This window comes from Diceros bicornis, chromosome 1 (assembly GCF_020826845.1).
Source record: "Diceros bicornis minor isolate mBicDic1 chromosome 1, mDicBic1.mat.cur, whole genome shotgun sequence".
NCBI classification, from domain to species: domain Eukaryota; kingdom Metazoa; phylum Chordata; class Mammalia; order Perissodactyla; family Rhinocerotidae; genus Diceros; species Diceros bicornis.
Genome location: NC_080740.1, coordinates 84,120,518 through 84,145,641, shown reverse-complemented (window position 1 = coordinate 84,145,641; position 25,124 = coordinate 84,120,518). Strand labels below are relative to the sequence as shown.

The 25,124-nt window shown below is 44.0% G+C and overlaps 1 protein-coding gene across 1 annotated transcript in view; it reads right to left on the bottom strand.

Moving 5' to 3' along the window:
* Positions 1 to 25,124, bottom strand: part of DOCK2 (dedicator of cytokinesis 2) — a 406,650-nt gene that overhangs the window by 163,022 nt on the left and 218,504 nt on the right. The gene's annotated exons all lie outside the window — the stretch shown is intronic.

Genomic DNA, 25,124 nt, shown 5'->3' with positions numbered 1-25,124 from the left:
CCCAAAGCCCCAGTAGATAGTTGTATGTCATAGTTGCACATCCTTCTAGTTGCTGTATGTGGGACGCGGCCTGAGCATGGCCAGAGAAGCGGTGCATTGGTGCACGCCCAGGATCCGAACCCGGGCCGCCAGCAGCAGAGTGCGCACACTTAACCGCTAAGCCACAGGGCCGGCCCCCATACAAATTTTAGGATTGTTTTTTTCTATTTCTGCAAAAAATACCATTGGAATTTTGATAGGGATTGCATTGAATCTGTAGATCACTTTGGGTAGTATGGACATTTTAACAATATTAATTGTTCCAATCCGTGAACATGGAATATTTTTCCAGTTATTTGTATCTTCTTCAATTTCTTTCATCAATGTCTTATAGTTTTCAGTGTACAGATCATTCATCTCCTTGGTTAAATTTATTCCTAAGTATTTTATTCTTTTTGATGCTATTATAAATGGAATTATTTCCTTAATTTCTCTTTCTGATAGTTTGTCGTTGGTGTATAGAAATGCAACTGATTTTTGTATATGGATTTTGTATCCTGCAAATTTACTGAAACCATTTATTAGTTGTAACAGTTTTTTGGTGAAGTCTTCAGAGTTTTCTATACATAATATCATATCATCTGCAAATAGAGACAACTTTACTTCTTCCTTTCTGATTTAGATGTTTTTTAATTCTTTTTCCTGCTTAAGTGCTCTGGCTAGACTTCCAGTACTATGTTGAAGAAAAGTGGTGAGAGTGGGTATCCTTGTCTTATTCCTGATCTTAGAGGACAAGCTTTCAGTATTTCACTGTTGAGTATGATGTTAACTGTGGGCTTGTCATATATAGTCCTTATTATGTTGAAGTAATTTCCTCTATACCCAGTTTGTTGAGAGTTTTTAATCAGGAAAGGATGGTTGAATTTTGTCAAATGCTTTTTCTGCATTTATTGAGATGATTTTTATCCTTCATTTTGTTAATGCAGTGTCTCACATTGATTAATTTGCAGATGTTGAACCATTCTCGATTTCCTGGAATAAATTACACTCGATCATGGTGTATGATCCTTTTAATGTATTGTTGAATTCGGTTTGCTAATATTTTGTTGAGGATTTTTGCGTCTATGTTCATCAGGGATATTGCTTATAGTTTTTTTTTTTTCTTGTAGTGTCTTCGTCTGGATTTGTTCAAGGCAATGCTGGCCTTATAAAACGAATTTGGAAGTGTTCTCGCCTCTTCTATTTTTTGGAAGACTTTCTAAGGTCTGGTATTAGTTTTTCTTTAAATGTTTGGCAGAATTTACCTGTAAAGCCATCTGGTCCTGGAATTTTCTCTGCTGAGGGGATTTTAATTACTGATTCAATCTCCTTACTAGTAACTGGTCTGTTCATATTTTTCATTCTTCATGAGTCTGTCTTGGTAGATTGTACATTTCTAGGATTTATCCATTTCTTCTAGCAATTTATCCATTTCTTCTAGGTTGTCCAATGTGTTGGCATATAATTTTTTATAGTAGTCTTTTAGGATCCTTTGTATTTCTGTGGCTTCAGTTGTAATGTCTCCTCTTTTCATTTATAATTTAATTTATTTGAGTCCATTCTCTCTCTTTTCTTGGTAAGTCTAGCCAGTGGTTTGTCTATTTTGTTCATCTTTTTAAAAAAAAAAACAGCTCTTAGTTTCATTAATCTTTTCTATTGTCTTTTTAATCTCTATTTCATTTATTTCTGCTTTTGTTATTTCCTTCCTTCTACCAACTTTGGGCTTAGTTTGGTCTTCTTGTTCTAGTTCCTTGAGGTGTAAAGTTAAGTTGTTTATTTGAGACTTTTTTTCTTAATGTAGGTGTTTATCACTATCAACTTCCCTCTTAGAACTGCTTTTGCTGCATCCCAGTGAGCACTGGGTGAGACATTGTGTTATGTACTTCCTACTCATCTCATTTCTTATTCCTCACAGTACTTTGAAGTGGTTTATTATAATTCTTATTTTATAGATGAGAAGACTAAGTCTCAGAGAGGTTTGTTAATTTGCCCATGGTCACACAGCTACTAATCAGTGGAGTCAAGATACAAACTCAGGGATGTCTGATTCCTAAATCTGTGCTCTTGACCAATCTTCTATACTGACTCAATAAAATGAATTGGGAACAGAAAAAAAATCCCATAAGTTTTGGTATGTTGTGTTTCCATTTTCATTTGTCTCAAGACGGCTTTTGATTTCTCTTTTGATTTTGTCTTTGACCCATTGGTTGTTCAGAAGCATGTTGTTTAATCTCCACACATTTGTGAATATTCTGTTTTTCTTCTTGAGATTGATTTCTAGTTTCATACCATTGTGGTTGGAAAAGATGCTTGATATGATTTCAATCTTCTTAAATTTATTAAGACTTGTTTTGTGGACTAACATATGATCTATCCTGGAGAATGTTCCACGTGCACTTGAGAAGAATATGTATTCTGCTGCTGTTGGGTGGAATGTTTCTGTATATGTCTGTTAGGTCCATCTGGTCTAATGTGTAGTTTAAGTCCAATCATGATTCCATCTTGCAATAAGTTACTTGTGTTTATGGGTAAACAAAGCACCATCCAGGATCCATATACTTTGAGGAAACTATTTTCCCTAGCTGGTGGGAATTTATTTGTGTTCTTTTCTCTATTCGCTCCACCTTGGGCCATCTCATAACTTGGGGACCACATTCAGATGACCAAATGTCCTGATCTGGGAGTCAATTTTAAAACATAGAGCAGAGAGAAGGATATTCTTTGAGCGTATATGAGTATGCCTATATGTGCATGAGGAGTCAGAATTATATTTGCAAATAGCACAAGAATCACATGTGCTTATGTCCTTTATTAATTTTCCTCAGCTGTTAAAAATGCCTTAATAAATCTAATCGCTACCAAAGGACCAGCTATAAAAATGAAGCCCAGCTTAAATTAAAGGTGACACTATTAACAGTTGTCCTGCAGCCTATAAGACTCTAATGAGTTCCTTTCCAGCATTAGTGAACCTGAACCTTGGCTGAAATGCGGCTGCAAAACCCATTGGGTTGTCCCTTGTTCTGTTATTCATTAAAAGCTTTTCCTCGGAAGGGCTTGATCTAAATTTTTCCATCACGAGTTCTCAGAAGAAGATAGAACAAGCGAGGATGTAAACACAACACTTCCACAGAGATTGGGAATATTTATAAAATGCAAAATGCTTCAGCAAGATACGCTTGCACAAGAGATGTTTAGTGATGGAGACAGGGCAACGGTAAATGCTGGGGCTCTACAGTAGGTTTTCTTGACTGCAACTCTATTGACATTTTGAGCTGGATAATTCTTCATTGTAGGAGGCTGTCCTGCATATTGTAGGATGTTTAGAACATCCCTGGCTTCTACCCACTAGATGCCAGTAGCAACCTCCTCCTAGTTGTGACAACCCAAGATGTCTCCAGACTTTCCAAAATGTCCCCTGGGTGTCAAAATTGCCCCTAGATGAGAACCATTGCTCTAGGAACAGTTAGACCTGGTTTAGTTTCTCCTTTGCCATTTTCCAGCTGCATGACCTTGAGTAAGGATTTGACCTCTCTGAGCCTTCATTTCCTCATGTGTAAAATAGAAATAATTGCACTTTCAATTATACTGGGTTGTTTGTGAGGATTAAATTAGATAATGCATGTAAAGCATTTACCATAATGTCTGGCAGATAGTCTTCACTAAGTGGTAGTTACCATTATCATTAACTACTTTGACTTTCTAAAATGTTCCAAGGAAACAAGCTGCAGACTCTAGCTCCTTCTCTGCATAAGCCCACTTACCAAGCACTTGGTCCAAACAGAGAGTAAACAGAGAAGTAGAAATGGCCAAAAGAATCTTTTCTCTTGGCAATGCATTGTTGGCCAAAAGAATCTCCCTCCCGGAAATGCATTGCTACTGCCTCGAGATGAAAGCAGGCACTTCTCCTAAAACCGGGCTTGTTGGTCTGACCTGGACACCTTAATTTATCTTTAGTAGCCCTAAGAATGAATGCAAAACAAATGCAAAGTCAAGTTGCCTGTCAATAAACAAAAACCATTTCATTAGTGACCAAAACGCCTCAAAGGCCATCAGACGTGAGTCCCAAACGCATTTCCAGCCACAGCTTTTGCTTCCTTTTGATTGATGCTTCTAACATCTCGCATTTACATTTGCACATCTTTCCTTCTGCAGGATTGGGACAGACTGTAAGCTCCGTGAGGGAAGCACCTCTGCTCTGTTCACTGCTGTGTTCCCAGTGACAAGGACAGTGCCTGGCTCAGAGAAGGACTCAGTAAACATTGGTTGAATGATAGTATTTCCCTCCAAACAGCATATGTGTTCTCAGCACCCTGAGCATTGGTCTTTCGCACATTTCCAGCAGGAGAGGGATGGCTGGCAGTCTTTCTTCCTTAGCCCCCAAATCCCTTGTAGTCTTTACAGAGCTTAAATTTAAGACTACAGTAAAGTAAGGAGGCCAGGAATGGTTTGCCCCCAACAGGTGATTTGGTAGAAAGACAATGGCTTTGGTGACTGGCTGATCCCAGCTCTAGCACCTACTAGGTGTGTGACCTCGGACAAGTTAATTCATCACTTTAAAACTGGGGATGGAAGTGGGGATAACAGTAGCAACTCCAAAGGTTGTGGTGTCAATTGAGATGAATGATCATTTAGCGGCTAATATTTGTTGAATGCTGGCCATGAGTATACACTGTCTTGTATAATCCTTTGAATATCACATGAGTTAGCACTATTATCATCCTCATTTTACATATGAGGAAACTGAGGCTCTCTTAACAAGCAGCAATGCCTGTATTCGATCTCAGAACTTTCTGACCATCCAAGGCCCCTGGAACAATGCCTGCTCTGTGGTAGACATGCATTAATTCATTAATGAATTAATGAAAAGAAGTTCAAATTCGGGACTGGTTAGTAATTCTTAGTGTGAGAAAAATGTCTTCATATTCATTAGCAATTAGTACCCCATCTACTTCCAATGGCCCAACAACTGCTGAGATATTAAACCTAGCATAAGAGAAAATGTTTATGGTTAGAGTGGAACAGAGGCTTTCCGCAGGCAACAGACATTTTAGATATAGTCAGTTTCAAGACAGTTGATTTTAAGAAATCAGTTTGACTCTGCAAATGAATGTTCAGACATCCTCTTGTCGGAAACTGAAAACTTCCCTGGCTGCTACAGTTACCCCAAAGTGGCCTCACTTCGTTCACGTCTGAAAAGGACAGAGAACCAAATGGCAGCAGTGGTGAGCCTGGCACACCTGAGTGATTGGAACTCCTGCATGGAGGTGCCACCATTTTGCTGGCCACCTCATGGGGACCCTCGACCACAGCATATGACACAGCACATTTCTCCAATCCCTGCCCATATCTCTCTATTTCAGTTTGAATCTGGACATCACACAAGTCCATACACTGGACCTGATGAATGAGCTATGTTACCCTGGGAGGAGGGGGCGCATTTCACCACTTCCAACCTGCCACAGGCAGAGTCAGCTCGTAACATGCCTTGTGCCCGCAGCCTGGAGCTATTTATATTTAGGACCCAGTTTTAAATTAGTTGCTGCAGAAAGGAGAACCCAGAGGTTGGAAAGGGGCAGCTTGCAGATGTGTTTGGTTTGCCTCCCAAATTGCTTAACAACTTTAAATCAACTACCAACATTAAAAATTGGAATATTTAACACTAAATTCTGGCTTCTTCTGAAAAATCATTGGCTCTAATAACACTGGACCTGGATATCATGTGACAATGAGGGCTGCAGCTGAGCAGCAACTGTCCCCTTGATGGCATTTTTCTCTCTGCCAGTCTTTCCCCCAGCCTGCTTCATTCAATTATGTGACCTTGAGGGCCTCTGGGTTTGCAACCCTTACTAAACCCATTATAGAAAAAATAATAGTAATAAGGGTACCTCACATTCACTGAACACTCTGCATGACCTCATATGATTCTGACCACAGCCCAGTGAGAGGGTTATGACTAGCATCTCAGTTTTGTAAATGAGTAACCAAGGCTTAGAGAGGTTCAATCACTTGCTCAGGGTCACATAGCCGGAAAGTGGAATGGCAGGGATTCAAACCTGGGTTTCCTGTTCCAGAGGCTGGTTCCTTCCCTAACACTGAACTACTCTGGTTGGGGAGCAATCCCAAAGGTGCCCCTAGCCCTCCATGCAGGTACTCTTACATGGAGATGGATCCTTGTTAGGAGTGATTTGGGGGTTAATAAACCCACAAATTAGTTCCATAAAGTGTTACTGATGGAAATTCCACTGTGGCTAATACAGTTAATACGGTGAGCTGCGGCCACCCATGGTGACTGTATCAGACTGTCACTGCCCGTTTAAATGATGGAGAGCCTTCTCAGTTGACTGAGGAGCCCTCACTAGGGGGAGGAATCATTGGGGGGGGCTTCTATGTGACTGAGAAAGGATGAGCTGAGGAGGCTCCTGAGGTTGCCAGCATCCTAAAGGCCCATGATCCCTGCCAGCCCCTCCCCTCCCCTCTCCTACAGGCTCTCCTCCTGCCTGTCCACATCCCTCCCCTCTACTCCCATTAAGGAGAAGCTACCCAGAAATGGGACCTCGGAAAGGTGTTTGAATATGCTGGTAGAAATCCCATAGACAGGCAGATGACATGGAGCAAACAAGTAGCTCTTTAAAAAACAAAACACATCTCAACTGCTTGGCAAGCCCAATGTGGAAAGGAGGAGGGACAACTTCCATTAAGACTCAGAGGGAAAACCCTCCTCAGAGCCAAACAAAACCCTTTCTGGGGACCACGTCATCAACTCTTGCCAAAGACTCCATCAGCACATCACTTTAACCCAAGAAACGTACAAAGGATCCAGACTGCCCCAGAGAATGCGTTACCTTCTCCTCCCCTCAAACCCATGGGATACTTTTCGTTGCCCTCGGTGTGAAGTCCAAACTCCCTGACACAGATGATCGAGCCCCCGCTAATCTTTCTCCAGACTCACCTCTGTTCTCACACCTGCTCTAAGTGCATTCTACCCTCCAGCTCTTCCAAAGAACCTGCTCTCTTATTTCCATAGTTGGAGGCCTTTGAATCTAGTGTTTCCTAAGTGATTTCCCCTCCCCCATTGCCCCATTTGCTCCCATCCCCCAAACACTTCACCTGGCCAAGTCCTACTCATATTCCATGCCTGCACTAGATGTGCCTTCCTTTGAAGATAGTCCCTTACCCATGGCCCCTCACACTCAAACCACCACCAAAATGTATCAGGGATGCATGCCACTTCTATGGAGTCCTACAGCACGTGACTTCCTCATGGTGAGTGTTTACCACACAGTGTTTAAATTAACCCTTTTCTTTTATGACTCCTTCACTACCCTGTGAGCTCTGGGGGAACATCTCAACTCACTGCTGTATCCCCAGTGCCCACCCCAGTGCCTGTAGATCAAGGGTGTTCAGCAAGGATTTGAGGAGGGAATACATGAACAGGAGGAGGGCTCTCAACTCTATGAAACACTCAGCAGCACACTGAGAACCTTAGTTCCCAAATGGCCCCACAGACCTCAGTAGCATGCAGCCTAAAGAGCAGTTGAGACTCAGTACTTCCTACTTTTCTCAACCGAGGTCAAGGCCTTCCCCTCTAGGAAGCCACTCTACTTGACTTCATCACATTGAAGCTAAGAGCATGAGCGCTGGAGCACAAGTCTCTGGACTCAAACCCCTGCTGTCCTCCTTACTGCTGTGGGAGCTTAGCAAAGTCACACAACCTCTCTGTGCCTCAGCTTCCTAAAGTAAGGTTCACTGGGTAGTTGTGAGGATTAAATGGAATAGCATTCATGGCCTTTAAAAGAGGGCCTAGTCCACAGTAAGTGCTCAGTGATGGTAGCCATTATCATGACTCCCAGCTCCTGTGAGAGGTCTTCATGGCAGCTCATCAGCTCCTTTTTTTTTTTTTTGTGAGGAAGATTAGCCCTGAGCTAATAATCATTGCCAATCCTTCTCTTTTTGCTGAGAAAGATTGGCCCTGGGCTAACATCCATGCCCATCTTCCTCTGGGATGCCTGCTACAGCATGGCTTGAGAAGCGGTGCATAGGTCTGTGCCTGGGATCTGAACTCGTGAACCCTGGGCCGCCAAAGAGGAGCAGGTGAACTTAACCACTACGCCACTGCGTTGGCCCCTCCTCAGCTCCTTTTTTGGGGAGCTAACACATGCCAGGACTAACCTGTTATTATCCTCCTGCACTTGCCTTGGTCTTTTTAGTATTTCTGTGGGGTTTTCCCTGATAGGTGGCCTAATCCCTGCAGGTCAAGCTGCAGTCTCATTGGCATCATGGCTCCCATAGTGACCCTGCACAGAGAGCTGGAGAACCAGACAGATTGGCATCTGGGTGGTCTTTTTCTTCTGAAGGGTTGTGCCTTAGATGGTATGGTGCACACCACTCACGTTTCAAATACGAGGGGAGGAGAGGACATCACTGCCCCCAGAGCCACATGCTCTTGCAGGTTGGCCACCACACAGAAAAAGGAAGTGCCTTTCTTAGCAAACTACGTAAGCAAACATGGTGGTCACATCACAGCCCATGGCTGAGCGGATCCAGAAAATCCCTCCAAGTGGCCCTGGCAAATCCTAGTTGAAGCCATCAGTCTAGGTGACTCAAAATGTTGCTTTCTAAGTCAAGTCAACTCCAATCAAATTAACTTCCTCACTCTACATATTTTCCCCCTCACCACCACCTTGAATAACTAGTCTATTATCAAGTTTACCCAAAATATTTTTTGAATTTACCCAATTCGCACTATCTTTACTACTACCACCTAGTCTGCTACGATTTGTCACCCAAATGACTATAATAGTTACCTCGCTGGTCACCCTGCTTCCTATTTTGTCCCTGTCCAACCCCATTTTTCTCAAGACAATCCGAAAAGTCATTTTCTCTCTCTCTCTGTCTCTCTCTCTCTCTTACACACACACAGTGCTTAAAACTCTTAAAGTCATCCTGTTGTTTTCAGAATCAACCAAAAGACTTAATATAGCCTTCAGGACCAACATTATTGCTCCTGCCCATCTCTTCAAGGCCAACCTTGGCCTGGTCTCTGGGCTCCAGCCACAGTGGCCTTCATTTAGCTTTTACATAGGCCAAGCACCTGCCTCAGGGCCAGTATGCACAGTACTCTTTTACCTGAAACACCCTCTTTCCATGCCCATCCCTTCACCTAGATAATGCCCACCATCACTCCTGAACTTAAATGTCTCTTCCTCAGAATGTACTTCCCTTACTCCTGATGTAAATTCTGTATCCCTATTATTCTCTCATTGGACCCCATTTTTTTTCATAACACCTAGCACATTTTATAATTACATACTCATTTGTTTGTTTATTTGCTTAATATTGACCATCCCTACCCATAACTGAGTTCCAAAACAGGCAGGACCATGACTGTTTGGTATACCCATTGTATCCCAGGGTGATCCACAGTGCTAGGCACACCGTGAACTCCTAATCAATTATTTGCTTGTTTTTGTTTATCAATTTACTTAAATTCAACTCTGCAGTAGGTTTTATATGCATCTTGGTAATAGGAGGAAATAGTTTTCAGTTTTTTCACCACCAAGAGCCCTTTTGTTGCTTTCCCCTCTCCGCAGACTTCATGTATTGAAAGATAATGGGTAGCAAACTCTACATAGTAAGTCATAATTAACTCATTTTATCACTTTGTTCATCAAAGGCATGTATAACTGCTAATAAAAGCTTCTAATCAGTAGCAGTGGACCAAGGAGACAGCATTCTTGACATAATTACAGCCAAAGGAGAGAAACTTGACATTTAAGTTTGCTTCATAAATGTACAGTTTACCTAAGCTTTAAGATGTTGAAAGAAGCTCCAGGAGAATCTGTTTGGCCTGTGAAGTCCTTCTTTCACTGCCTCCTCCCAGCCAGTCTCCTCCTGACATTTGCCACTTGCCCCTGCCCCACAAGAACCAAGTTCAAGTGGAAGGAACAACTTTCATTTCCCTATCTTGACTAGGCACTCCATTGAGTCTGCTGCTTTCTTCTCCTTCACCTACTTGAACTACTCATCCTAAAAAGCAGGGCTCAGGTGTCCCACCACCAGGAAGCATCTCCTGACTATACCAGGTTAGGCACCTGAAGGTGGATTTCCACAGTACCCTGACCTTGCTTAAAGCTTGCCTCTTACCATACTGTCTGTAACTTGCCCAGTTCATCCTTTAAAGTTGAAAACTTGAAGGTACTCCTGATGCCCAACACAACGTTTGGCATAGTGGGTGCTTGAGAGAAGAATATTGGAAGGGAGAAAGGAGGGAAGGAAAGAAAGAGGGAAGGGAGGGAGGGGGGAAGGAAGGGAAGAAGGAAGGGAGGAAAGGAAAGGAAAAGAGAGTTTGTGGTTTCCAGTGTTGGGAACCAAGAGGACATTTTTTTAGAATCCCATGAATTTAGTGGAGAGAGATGAGATAATTAAAAATCAATACCAATTAGTACATGATTAGGGCAGAGATGCCTAATAGCATTAGTTAGGGCTGTAAGAGTCCAAATATTTTTTTCTGGGAAGTCTGAGACAAAGAAAGTAAGAAAAACTTCTGGAGTTAAAAAAAAAAAAGCACAATATGAACACTGGGGAGAGCCATTTGTTAGGCAGTACTCATGCGTCAACGAGGAGTGGAAAGGAACATTGTGAGCCTCACCTTTGACAGCAATATCTTCTCTGAACAAAATGTGATATGCAGAGAGGTCCGTTTCCAGGACACTAATATCAAACAAAAGCAATCTGAAGCCAAGGGCCCTCCCAGGCCTGCTCCAAACTCCAGTCTCCAGGTGGCTCTGTGCAGCCCGGGATGAAATTCACATGCTCTATTACTGGTCTTTTGGCCCTACTGTTCTCAGATCCACTTGAGGAGGATGCCAAAGCTCACTTCTGCACCCAGCGACTGCAGTCATTGATTTTGGTGCTGACTCGGCACCATATTTCTAGGTGGGTGGTAGGCAGGCTCTCCCTCCATGGTCTCACGGTAGCTGCCTCTGCAGGGAGAAAGCCAGGAACACTGGCTCCATTTACAGACAGTGAGATAGAAGGCTCAAGGCAGGGTGCCAGGCACTCTCAGGATCGAAAGCCCTTGTTCTACCTAATGAACCATACTGTCTGAGCATCCTCAAGGCAAGGGGAGGCTGTGGTTCCCTTTGGTTTAGTTCAGTTCTTTTAACAGTCCCTTCGTCGTCATCATCCTCATTGCCAAACAACATTTATTGAGCTCTTACTAAATGCCTGGCACAATGCCTCATTATCTCTTTTAATCCACACATCAGCCACTTGAAATAGGTCCCTTTTCCTTGCCATTTTGCATTTTATATATTAAGAAACCAAGGCTCAGAGAGCATCCACCATTCACCAAAGCCAGATTTAAACCCAGATCTATCTGACTTACAGCCTGAGTTCTTAACCACCATCTGCTACTGTTGAAACCACCATTCTACCACCTTTTGTTTCTTCCCTTTACATCTGGTCACCTGACTTGCTGCTTCATACAATTACAGGTATCAATAAACTATGGCCTATATCTTGCCCACAACCTATTTGTGCAAATAAAGTTTATTGGAATACTACCACACGCATTCCTTGATGTATTATCTATGGGTGCTGTCATGCTACAATGGCAGAGATGAATAGTTGTAACAGAGACCACACAGCCTCCAAAGCTGCAAGTATTTACTACCGACCCTTGATAGAAATAGTTTGCCAACCCCCAACATAACAGATAAGGCAACCACTATGCTAAAAGCTTAATTTTTATTATCTCATTTAACTGATACTACAATCGTTTGTGTGTTTGTGTGTGTGTGTGTGTGTGTGTGTGTGTGTGTGTGTGTGTAGAGGGAACTCTTATCAATTCCATTTTACAAATAGGGAAACTGAGTCTCAAAGAGCTCAAAGCTAGTAAATGATAGAGCCACAATTCAAATGCAGGCAGTCAGCTCAAGAGCCCATGCTCCTAACCCTATGCTCAGCTGTTAGTTATGGTCACGTGATGCAAGATATGGCCCTTTCCAAAAGGAGCCCTGGTGAGGAAAGAGAGGACGGCAGCCCAGCTGATGAGTGCCTGGATGGAGGAGAGCTGGGGTGGGGCTGTGGGAGCCTGGGGGATGCACACTTGCTCATGTTGATGGCAACTGGGACACACAGAGGAGGCTGGTGGCGAGTGACAGTCATTCTGACAAGGGGAATGTTTCCCCGAATCCGCTGACAATTGCTTGGCCAAATGATTTCCTAATAGTCTTTATCTAAAATAACAATTTAAAAAAGTGATTTGGCTGCTCTAGCCAGCTTGCCCCTTGAGTTCTAAGTGAGCAGCTTTGTAGGGAACGGTTTTTGTTAGCATTGTTAATCCACATTCAGGGGAGAAGAACTCGTCTCTTCTTTCGAGAGTCTGCTCCTCCAGTACATGGACTTGGAGAATTTGCAAGTGGCCTGGGACGCAGGAGTCATCTCTGTGCTCCCTGACAGTGCAGTGAGCCTCCCCACATGGCCCTGACAGGTGTCCATCCAGACAAACGCTTGCCTGGACAGGGAGCTCACAGCCTCATGGGCCAGCTCACCGCATTGTTGGATTACTCGAGTTTGGGTGAATTTATGTCTTTAGCTGAAACTCAATTTGCATCCTTGAGGCAGTCCAACACGGGGTTCTGGTTCTGTTTCAGAAACATTGTAGAACAGCGCTACTCCCCACTTGATGTGGTAGTGAAGTCCTCAAATGGAACATCACGCTCCCCACAACCATTTCTCTTTTCTGGGTTAAAGAGCTCATAATCCTTCAACCATTTTTACTGTGATACTTTTCAGATCTCATCAGAATTTTCTTTTCTCTTGGACTTTAGGCCTCAAATTTTAGATTTGCAAAAAAAAATCATAATGAATAGTCTTACGATAAGTTTTTCTTAGAGCTGACGGCTCTAGTGATGATATACTTCCCAGCACCAAGTAATAATAATGACATGTCCTATTGGGTTTCCCTTTTTGTCATGGTTTACTGGGAAGCTCACACCAAAGTTTACGCTCAGTTTTTCTCCTCTTTCCTAATATTATTTTTTTGTCTCCTATCTTCTGTCAGTTACTATTGCTTTGGTTTTATGGTATCTGCTTTTTATTATAAACTATCTCATACATGCACTTCTATTTTTTCCATCAATTCTCACACCTACTATGTGCAGTGGCTGGGAGATGAATTATAAATACTCGTGTCTGACAGATAGAGTTTGTGTGGCATGACTGGTGAGTAACAGAAGTCTTTGTTGGTTCTTACACTTTGATAATAATAATGATGCTGCCAATAGTAATGATACTAGCAATGACAACAGGAGTCAACATTTATTAAGTGCTTATGGCCTGACGAGTACTTTTCTGAATGCTTTACAAGTATGACTTCATTTAAACCTTAATTATAGCCAACTTATGAAGTAATATTATTAGCCACATATTAGAGATGGGGAAACTGAAGCACAGAGAGGTTAAGTAATTTACCCTATATCATAGATTCAGAAAATGGCAGAGCCGGCTTGAAGCCTAGGCAGTCCATTTTTAAAATGTGTGCCCTTGTCCACCGTGCTATACCACCTAAATTATCAGACCACTTCAAAACCCTCAACATGGGATTTAAGGGGCCCTAGTATTTCAGATGAAGAGAGCTAGTCACAACAACTCTGGAGCCATCAGGTTCTGGACCTTATCCTAGGGAATGTTGATATGGGCTTTGGGGAGTGGTTTCTGGCTCCCTTATTGTCTGTCGGCATGCTCTGGGTGCTCCTCCCAATCCTGTGCTGTGTCCAGCAAACCAGGCTCACACACAGGACCGGGGTACAGAGAGGCGGCTCCAGTCACCGGCCCAGCAGGGATCATGGAGGGCGGCCAGGGCCTGGCTTGAGACCATATCATTTGTATAAAGGTCCTTGTTCAGGCAAGAGAAGGGGGGCGGGACGGGGGTAGGCAATCAGAGGACAATGTCCAGTCTAGAAAATAGGAAAGAAGGAAGGAAGCCAAGAGGTCTGATGGCTGATCCTTACTATACCTATCACATGCCAGCCACTTCATTACGTAAGCCAAATATTCTTCTCATCTTAAAATGAGGAAACCAAGCTCATAGAGATCAGATGACTTGTTCTAGGTCATTCAGCAAATGTAAGTGTGAACACGTGAATAACTGTTTGTAAGAAAGAGGCCTCATCAATAATTAGAAATATTTAACTCCAGGAGATGGAATGCCACCTCTACTCCTGGGGGCTGTGGTTAGAGCTGGGGATCTGGAGGGAGGGCAGGATCCCTGGTGGCCGGAGTGTGGAGAACACATGGGGCCCTGGGAGCGCCGGGAGTGTGACCCTGCTCTCAACAGGAGAGGACAGAGGAATGTGGCTGCTTCTTTCCAGGCTAGGGGAGGGGAGAAGACTTGGGTGAGTGCAGGTGGCCAGGAGTGAGGACCCCGGGCCCCCAGGAACGGGGCCCCCCAGCTCAGTGCCTTTCTCAATCTCCTACCCGGGAGCGTGAGAAGGGGGCTGGGGCTGGGTGCAGGCTGGGCTGCTGCCGGAAGGTGATGCCTGGCTCTCTCTGCCCACATGCCCTTCTTCTTGCAGGAAGGAAGGGAGGGAAGGAGGAGGCAGGAAAAGGAAGGAAAGGAAAGAAGAAAGGAGGAGGAGGGAAGATATTTAAACACAAGCTTTTATGCTTTTGTGATTTGACCAACATCAGTGTGTCACAGGACAGCCCTGTCACTGGGCAAACGCTGTGGGCCCATCAAGTGCGAGGCAATGAAAGGCGTCCTCACCAGCCTGTGATTTGCATGCGAGGCAGATGAGGCGTCACAAGTAGCATTGGCAGGAGCATATGGGAGGGCCAGAAGGGGACACTGAGTCAGCAATGGTCTGAGGTCCCTGCAGCAGAGGACCGGGAAGGAATCAGAGAGGAAGATAGAGACAACAAAAAGCCACAGAGACATTCTGGGTCCCTTGGGAAATACCAGCCTCATGAAGAAAAACATCAAAACAAGAGGAGACATTGGACAGCATTTTCTCCTTAAACTTCATTTTTATCGCCTCTACCCTTAATGTTACTCGAGATTTGCCACAGCTCCCAGCAGGAACTTTCAAGTCCTGGGATCTTGTCCTATCTCGGTGTGGCCTGGGGCCCGGTGAACAGTGGTGAATATGGTGACAATAAGAACAGTGGCCGCACTGAGCACCTACTGCGTGCCGCACGTGATGCTGGCTGGGCACACCATTTGCCCGTCTCAGAAACGAAGGGCGGGCTCTTTAACAGCACCGGAGTCCTGTGCTTCTGCAAACTGCTGGCTGCCACTGAGTTCTCAGTTCATCTGTGATTAGATCAGACCATAAACTTCCCCCCTTCCCTTCTCCTTGTGAAAATTCTGCAGTGTAGGCAGGGATCCAGAAGCAGGAAAGCCTTCATTTCAGCTGCCTGCCAATGCTTTGCGGTACTGGGGTGGATGGAGCACTGCAGAGTTCAGGGCTTGACAGCTGTCCCTGGTGGGTGTGTGGTGTGTATGTATGTCAGGGGTGGGGGTCCCCAACAAGCCGGGGCCGTGAGTCACTTCTGCTGGCCCTCACCCAAGGCGCCTCTGATGGGCACTGGACTCCCTCCAGGCCCCCTGGGAGTTCCCTGATCTAATAAAGTTTTGAGGTCCTTTTGGCCCTGCCAGATTGCTCTCATCTTGGGCAAATCTTTCCCCGGCCTTCCACAGTTTCCTCATCTGCAAAATGGGAGTGATAATGTCTGGTCTCGGCAGAACTCAACGTGAGGTCAAAATGAGCTAATAAATCTGAAAACACTTTGAAAACCTTAGCATAGGTATTAAAGAGCAAAGGGTCCCTGGAGCCATTCTTATTTTTAGTATAAGCACTAGTATTTTAATCAACCAAATATGTCTGATGGGTTTACACGGGAGCATAGACCCCTTTGGAATGGGAAGACTTTTCCAATTCTACTCATAACAGCTCTAGACTGTCTCCAGGATGAGATTACCAAGTGTAAACTCGGACCAATTAAGAGGGGAACAGAGTCACCAGGTGCCACAAAACCAAAGAAGGTGGTGTTGAGATGCAGAAGGAGTCTCCTGCCTTCTTCCACTGCAACTGGACCCTCCCCCACACTGAAACAGAAAGTGTCGACACCTCAACACTGAAAAAAACCTACAAGTGGCCTGAGGCAACTCCCTACCCTATGAATGAATCTGTGTATAGCCATGCAAATCATTGGCTATCCAGCTTCTTGATGGCTTTTCTGGATTTGAGCTCATGGAGAAGGGGAGTGAGACATAACCACTCAACCCTGTGCCCCACTCCCATCTGACACATAGAGTTATTCCTCTGATGATAAATTCAAAAGGGTCCAGATTCTTCTATACGTCTGAGCAGGCAGCTACCCCAGTGTCGGGCCCCAGGAAGAGTAAATCAAATTCTTTAAAGTCAAAAAAGAGAGGGGCTGGCCCGGTGCCATAGTAGTTAAGTTCGTGCGCTCCACTTTGGTGGCCCAGGATTTGTGGCTTTGAATCCTGGGCACAGACCTACACACAGCTCATCACGCTATGCTGTGGCAGCATCCCACGTACAAAGTGGAGGAAGATTGGCACAGATGTTAGCTCAGGGACAATCTTCCTTAAGCAAAAAGAGGAAGATTGGCAACAGATGTTAGCCCAGGGCCAATCTTCCTCACTGAAAAGAAAAAAAAAAGGGTATAACCTAAAAAAAAGTAAGAAAATGTCCATAGTGGTGTAGTGAAATAGAAATGTGGTGAGAGATACCAGAAAAACTTTCTGGAAGGAATTCAAAATGCTGAGTAAAATATAGAGATGTATCAGGCTATTGCTTTTTTGCTCTATGAGAAGAGGCTGGACAATAGTTTGCATCTGACGCAATTGCATCTGATGGTGGTAAAACTTTTCCCCTGGAGAGAGCAAGCTGGAGGTCACCTTTCAGAAGTAGCAGCAGGAGCAGCCAGGGAGACACATGGACCAACGTACTGTCCCTGCAGGGCAGGCACCCTAAGGTTTGTAGGAGAGGCAATCCCCAATTCAGTACTGAACTCCGGCCCTTGACATGGAACAGGCAAAGGCGTGAGTCACTGACCCACCAGCACTGATCGGAGATGCAGATGAGGAGGGAGGGGTGTGATAAAGAGGGGGCAAGAGAGGTGGCAGGGCAAAGAGAGTGGGGGAGGAGACAGAGAGAGAAATAAGAACCAGGGTACAGAAGAGGAGGAGAAGGAGCGGGGAAGACAGCAGAGCAGAATGAAAGGAGAGAGGAGAGGGAACGGAGGAGGGAGGTTTCTGCTGGATTTCTAAGCTTCTTTCTGAAGCTGGGCTGTGGGCTCATGGTGTCTGTCATGTTCACTCTACTCTCCTCAATGCTGCTTTGCAGGCCTGAAACATTTTGTAAGTAAAAAAAAGGAGGAGGAGGGAGAAGAAAGAGAATAAGGATGAAGAGGTCGAGGGAGATGGGAATCATGTCTTCCCTGGTTTCTTTGACAAATGCAATCAGAGGGCTGGAGTGGTAGGAAAAAATAGCATTGGTGGCCTGCCCATCCATGTGAGAGGCCTCCAGCAACAGGAAGTTGGTCTTCTCCACCAGGTCTTGTTCCAAACGAGGCACCTGAACTGAACCAGATGGAAGCCATGGTCCCCCTGCCATCCTCACTGCTGCCCTGGAGAACACAGGCCCTGGACTTGGCATCCAATTCCACTTCTGCCTTCAATTCAGTGTGTCGCCTGAACAATTCAACAAACATTCCCTGAACTCCTGCTCTGTGCCAGGAACCGGACTAGGGGCTGAGATACAAACCAGCAACCCGGTTCTTCTTGAGGAATTTACAGATAGAGGAGAGCTGCTCAGAGCCTCAGTTTCCCCATCTGTAAAATGAGGGACTCTGTCTCAGTGGTTTTCAAATTGGGCTTGCTTGGAGCCCTAGGATTCCAGGGTGTAGCTGAGAGTGACTACAGGAGGGCTGCATTCCCCACTTTTTCTAGAACAGCTCTGCTTTATTCTGTCTTAGATATCCGGATTGGGCTTAAGCTTAGATTTGGAAATATGGTTCCACTGCTAAAGGAGATTTTAAAACCATGGAATGAGATGCTCCCCAAGGTCTTAAGTTTTAAGACTCTGTTCTGTTTCTAAGGTTGTATGATTCCTTGAAAACTCTAAGAATCACTTGCTCACTCATTCATTCAACGAATGCAAATTAACGGTCCTCAATAAATGGGGACAGAGACAGATAATCAACAAATAAACAAACAAGCTAATAGAACAGGGGGCTGCTGCACAGAGGGACGTGGATGATGGCAAGGAGGTTAGGGAGGGCCTCCTGGGGGCTTCATAGGTAGAGAGGTCAGCCTTGCAAAAGATCTAGGGGGAGAGAAGTCCAGACAAAAGAAACAGCCAGTGCTAAAGCCAGATAATGAGAATGAATCTGGCATGTCCTGAACCGGGGAACCAGGTCATAGAAAGCAACGGGAAAAGTGGTCTGAGATGAGATGGGGTCAGGAAGGTAGGCAAGGCCAGGTGTTGTAGGTCCTTAACAGATTTTGTAAACAATTTGGATTTTAATTTAAATTTGGTAGAATACCTTTGGAGGGTTTCAAAGAAGGGCCTGATGAGATCTGATTAAATTTTATAAAGATCACTCTGTCTGCTATGTGGAGGATGGATGAGAAAAGGGGCAAGAATGAAGACCTCTCTTTCAGTGGTATGAAGGAGAGATGACAGAGACCTGGATACAAATAGCAGAAATTGTGAAAAGGTCAAATGTGGCATATTGAAAAACAAGGAAGAGATTCCATGATCTGATATCTTTTTAGACTCCAAATACATGAGTTTTGATCTTAACCTCACCTTTTGGGGCCTAATTCTGCCCCTGAGTACACCTATGCTTAGCAACTCCAGATGGCAAAGAGAAAGCCAGTTCCCTTTGGCTTCTTGACCATTTGGAGGAAAGTATAGACTCAGACAGACCTCAAAAATTGACCAGCCCTCTGTACTTTATTGAGAAAGCGGCCGGGGCAATTCTCAAATTGGAAAGGCAAACAAAGGCATGGACCACATATTAACTCTTTGATTTCAGATGGGTATGCAGTAATGCTTGCCAACAGATTTGACCAAGCAATTAACTGAATACAAATGGAAGGGAATGGAAACTTTGATGTGGAGAACCATAAGACCCAGGGGTGAGTGATCAGTAGTTATTTTTGAAGTGTATCCCACAAACTCAGCACTGTGCCTCATACTTTGGAGGATATAAAAGGAGTATAAAATATATTCCTACCCTTTAAGAATGCACTGTCCAGCTGGGGAAACATGACCAACACATAAAATGGTTAGACTCTGGCTGGCTAAATGGAGGGGAGACATCCAGCTGGTTAAATAGAGTGGGGGGGATTGGGGTCTCCACTAGAGCCCCGAGGCTGGCATCAGGAGGTTTCGGTTCCAGTCCCACCTCTGTGACTCGGGACAAGCCATCTAACTCTTCTGGGTCTGATTCCTCTTCTTTAAAACAGGAATGATGCTTCCCAATATTCCTAGTAGGGATTAGATGGGATTTGAAAATGCTTTGTAAGTTGTAAAGTGTGGTATAAATAGTAAGGATTATTATTACTGACTAAGTACAGAGGCGAAGGGAGATGGCAGTGTGTCAGCAAATAGAGGCTTCTCTGAAAAACAAAAACCACAGCAATTCCCCATTGCCTAAAGCAGGGCTGGGTTGGCAAACTGTGCCCTGGCCCCCAGGCTGTTGGCTGTTCCATTGCCTGTTTTATAGACTAAGTTTTATTGGAATACAGTCACAGCCATTTGTTGACATATTGTTGATGACTGCTTTCTTGCCACAATGACACAGTTGAATAGTTGCAACAGAGACCGTATGGCCAGCAAAGCTGGAAACATTTACTCTCTGGCCCTTTAAAGACCAAAATTGCTGACTCTTGAAGTGAAGAATCAAGTCTAAACTCCATTTAAAATGTAAATCCCCTGATACCTCAAGCAGGATTTGAATACATAAAATGAAGCGTATATCTTCCTCCAAGTCATCCCCAACTCTGTACAACATTTTGCCCTACTTCCCAGGGACTGATTCCACATGAGGTGGTATTACAAGGTCCCTTCCTAGAGCTACAATAGGGATCAGATCTTATTCCTTTTTGTAATCTCCACAATGTCTATCACAATGCCCAGGTCATAACAGGTTCTCAATAAAGTTGAACCAAATTAAATCTGAGTCATAAATAGAGTAAGCATACACTGAAGGACAGATATAGTTCATTCGTCCCAGAAACCTATTGATATATCATTGAAAGAGAGAGCAAGTGGGAAGTGAATTCATTAATTTGCTCTTAATTAATTAGCTACACAAATATTTATTCCATGCCAGTGATACAACTATTCCAGACCAGAGAAGCTAAGGCAAATAATGTAATATGGGATCATATTCATTCCTTTGACAAGAATTCACTTAACATCTGCTCTGTATCAAGCTAGGGTAAGGATGTGGGGTCAGAGTGGACTGTGACCACCTTCTGCTCTCAGGGAGCTTGCAGTCTAGTTGAGGAGGCTGAAGGTCAGCAAATAATCACTACACAGGGAGACAAGCGCAATGCCAAAGTGGTACACGAAGCATGGAGGTGGCAGGGAGATGGACAGGATTCCTAGGAATGTCATCCTTGTACATTGCCTCCTGTAAATTTACCTACAGTTTCCTCTCTCAAGGGAAAGTGGATGGGCCAAGACCCACTCTCAAGAATCTTGTGATCTCCAGTTGGGTTCTATCTGATGAGCTAACATTGACCATGCCGACCATTTTATATAGATTATCTCATTTAATCCTCACAGCAACTCTACGTGGTTTTACGAAGGCCAAGTCACTTGTTCTAGGTCAGTAAAGTAGAATATTCTAGTCCAAGTCAATCATAAGCTAAAGCCTATGCAATTAACCCTTCCCTCTATAGCCTAAATACATGCCAGAGAAGAGAACCATAGTCCATTCCAGAGAGAGTTTAAAGTTTGTGACCAATAGAGATAGTACTAAATATTTCTCTACCTACTAAATGGACACTGATTTCATGAGGACCATCTCATGTGGACCAAAGGCATTGTTGGAACATAAACAGTCGGTTTGTGTCAATAAGTCAATAATTAAGGGAGGAGAGAAAAAAGTGTTGCAAAGATCAGCAATAACTCCCAGCTTTGGGTCATGCAACGGGCCGCTGCAACCACCTCTGGGGAGCGATTCTGGACTCTGGCCAGGATATTAATTAAGCCCTAACCACCGAGGCCCAGGGAACTCCCTATCAATTAATGGCCAGCTGGGAGCCTGTGGGACCTGAGGCCTATAGAGAGTCATTCCCTCTAGGCAAGTGTACCCCCCAGGAAATGTCTGTGCAAAGGTCATGGTGGGCATTAGGGGCAGAAGAACTGGAATATAAATATGCAATTTTTTTTAAATAGAAATTTTTATATTTGCTAAACTTCCTAGGTTATATCTAGGACATAAGAGTTTCTACATTAGCTTAATTTTTCAAATTGTCACTTTCAACATTTCATTCTTTACCCATACCAAATGTAGTGTTAAACTAATAAACATATGGAAAAATGCCCAATCTTAAATTAATTGCATGAGAGACAATTTCTTTCCCATTTTATTGGCAACAATGAAAAAAGTCATCAGAAATAGACCAAACTCAGTGACAAGGAGGCTTCTCGTGCAGTAATAGAGGGGTTGTATATTAGCAGAACTTTCTGGAAGGAAAAGCAGTAATATCGACAAAATGTAAAATATGTGGATACTTGAACCCACTAATTCTTCTTCTAGGAATTTATTCCAAGGAAATAATTAGACTAGTGCTCCAAGGTTTACATACCCCCAAAAAAATGTTATTTACAGGATTATTAATAATACCAAATATTTAGAAACAACCTAAATATCCACAAAAGGATACTATTTAAATAGATCATGGGTAACTAAACAACAGAGCCCTATTAGGCTACTTGAAAGGATGGTGTGAATCTACACGCCATAGTGTGGACTTTCTCCACATGGTTCAGTACAGAAAGCCTTTCTGTGAACTTGCATGTGTGTGCAACGTGCACGTGCGAGTGCCGCACAGCGAGATGTCTAATGAGCATCACCAAATCCTTGGTGCACGGCGGCTCTTTCTGGGTGGTGAGATTTCAGGTGATTTTTTTCCTGCCATTTTTTGTTTATCTACATTATTTGAATTTTTACAATGAACATATAATAACTTTAAAAACAGAAAACTGGGGCCGGCCCGTGGCGCAAGCGGTTAAGTGTGGGTGCTCCGCTCAGGCAGCCCAGGGTTCGCCGGTTCAGATCCCAGGCGCGCACCGACGCACCGCTTGTCAAGCCATGCTGTGGCAGCATCCCATATAAAGTGGAGGAAGATGGGCATGGATGTTAGCCCACGGCCAGTCTCCCTCAGCAAAAAGAGGAGCATTGGCAGATGTTAGCTCAGGGCTGATCTTCCTCACAAAAAAATAAAAAATAAAAACAGAAAACCAACTGTTTATAAGATCAAAAGAAAACATCTCAAGGGTATATAAATTTCTTGGAAAAAAAAGAAGGGCTAAGACCAGAATAATGGCTAACTTTTAGAAGAAAAACAGGGAGAGACTCTGAAACTTGCCTGCCAGCCTTTCACAAAAGGTCCTTTCCCAGACCTGGAGAAGGAGGAAGGTCCAGTGGTTAGGAGCCTGTGCTCCAGGGTCAGTTCTCGGGTTCAAATGTCAGCTCTATCATTTACCAGGTCAATATAAAATGAGGAGCTGTTAGCACCTGCCTCTAAGATCGTCATGAGGATAAAAGAAGAGAGTAAATAAAAATACCTATCACAATGCTGGGCTCACATTCAGTGTTCACTAAACATCAGCTCTTACGAAAACCAGCTTTAGACAATTGTAGTCTACGTGAGTTAACTCTCCCAGAATGAAGCCCTAACGAACAGTTAAGGAGAAGGAGAAGGTAGAGGACAATTAGGAAAAGATGTCCACAGAAATAGACATATAAATCTCTAGGCTCTGGAGCACAGGAGTTAAGGGTATGGGCTAGGTGTTTTCAGGCATGTGACTGAACCTCACAAGTCTTAATTGCTCATTCTGCAAAATATATGCTGACGACCATTTTAAGGATTAAACGCCAAGTGCTAGCACAGTGCTTGGTAATAGTAAGTTTTCAATAAACATTTGCTACTATTAATAAAATAATAATTAAATAAAAATAGTTATTGGCTAAAATTAGGTAGTGAGCTCCTTGTCACTACAGGTATCCAGGCAGGCTTACTTGTTACTTGAAGAGGATGAGGTAGAGAGGACTTAATCATGGGACGAGGAGACGAACTACTGTATTCTTCCAGACCTAAAAATTCTGTGCAGTCATTGAAACATGAAACTGATTTTAAAAGTGGGGCTGTTTGGAATTGTTGTGCAGAGTGACCAGGGGACCCATCAGCAGCGGGGCCATCTCCCCAAAGAGTTATAGGATGATGCCATTCCCAGAGGCCAGCCCTGCTTTTCAGACAGATGAGGCAAGTGCAAAGTGGTTCCCTGAAACTCTGCCCATTCTCTGTCCCAAGAGTGGCGGTACCAGCTCTGGAAAAGCGGCAGATAGTGGTCCTTCCACACACTCTCTGGCATTCACAACAAGGTGATGACAACAGTATTAGCAGCAATAGCACAGCCATCAGCCATATGATCACTTCCTGCATGTTGAGCTCTGTGCTGAGAGCTTTGCATACACTGTCTCACTAACTTCTGCCCTCAGACCCACGCATCTGTGAGCGTCTATGCTGAGTGTCTATGCTGAGTGTCACTGCATTTTATAGACAAAAAACTGAGGCTCAGAGAGAACAGGGGTTGCCCCAAACCCTTCAGCCAGTAAGGAACAGGGGTTTGAACCCAGGTCTAAGGTACACTGGGAATGTGAGGAATAGTTGCAGGGCCTCAACAAGTTGACAGCTCATTAGCATTATAGAAGATCCTATTCTCTTTCAGGACCTGCCACTCAACCCCAGCCCCACTGAGTTAGTTGGTCCCTGTCAAGGCAGCTGGGAGCAGGCAAAGCTGGAATTGCCATGGGCATTATCTAGAAATTCCTTGGGAAAGTGAAAGACTGAGGAACAAGGCTCAGGCTGCACCCACAAATGGGTACCCCAGACAGCAGGATGGAGAATGTTTGGGGAGCAAAGCACCCATGCTTAGAGAAGCCAGAAGTTTTAATCAGTGCAATAAGGCTGGGCACCGCAGACGGAACACTCTCTCAAAGATACCCACTTACTTATGGACTATTTTATCATTTCATTTTCTTTTAAAATCCTTTTGTCAACCCAGGCAGGCCTCAAACTCGCTTCATCCCAGTGTGATCCCTCGGACTTGCAGCAAAGAGGTTCACTCTGCCATGGCAAGGCCAGGGGACAGTCCCCTGCATCTCTCCAGACCGGCAGTGGTCTTCAAACTCCATTTTCAAATCACTATCACCTGCCCTGCACACTGGGCAGACCCCAAGGGGACAAAGTCATAACCTCACAGTAGGAACCCGGACTTTGGAATCACAGAGACCTGGGTTCACATCTCAGCTCCTCCACTGAGTACCTACCCTCTCTGAGCCTCAGTTTCCTCATCAGGCCAGTAGGGATCCTGATAGCTCATAGGTTTGTTGTAGGGATTAAATGAGATAATGCAATGCCGGAAAGGCAATGGGGTGTAGACGTTAAGAGCACAGGCTGTGGTGCCGGACTATTTAAGTGCAGACTCTGCCTCCATCACTAGCTGTGTGTCCTTGTGCAAGTTACTTAACTTTTCCGAGGCTCAGCTTCTTCAACTGTAAATTGGAAATAATGATAATATCCTCCTCTAAAGAGTAGAGAATGAGTGAGTTATTGCTTGGGAAGTGCTTAGAACAGCACCTGGCACATTAGTGGGTACTCAGTAAATGAAAGTTGTTGTGATTAATGCATGTAAAGTCCTCAGCATGGTAAAAATAAGTGTTCAATAAATGGTAACTGTTATTATTACAAGGTATACTTTCCACGGAGAATTTTATGCATATTTATCTCCTGGAAAGCAATCAAAAACTGGAAACATTAGGGGAAA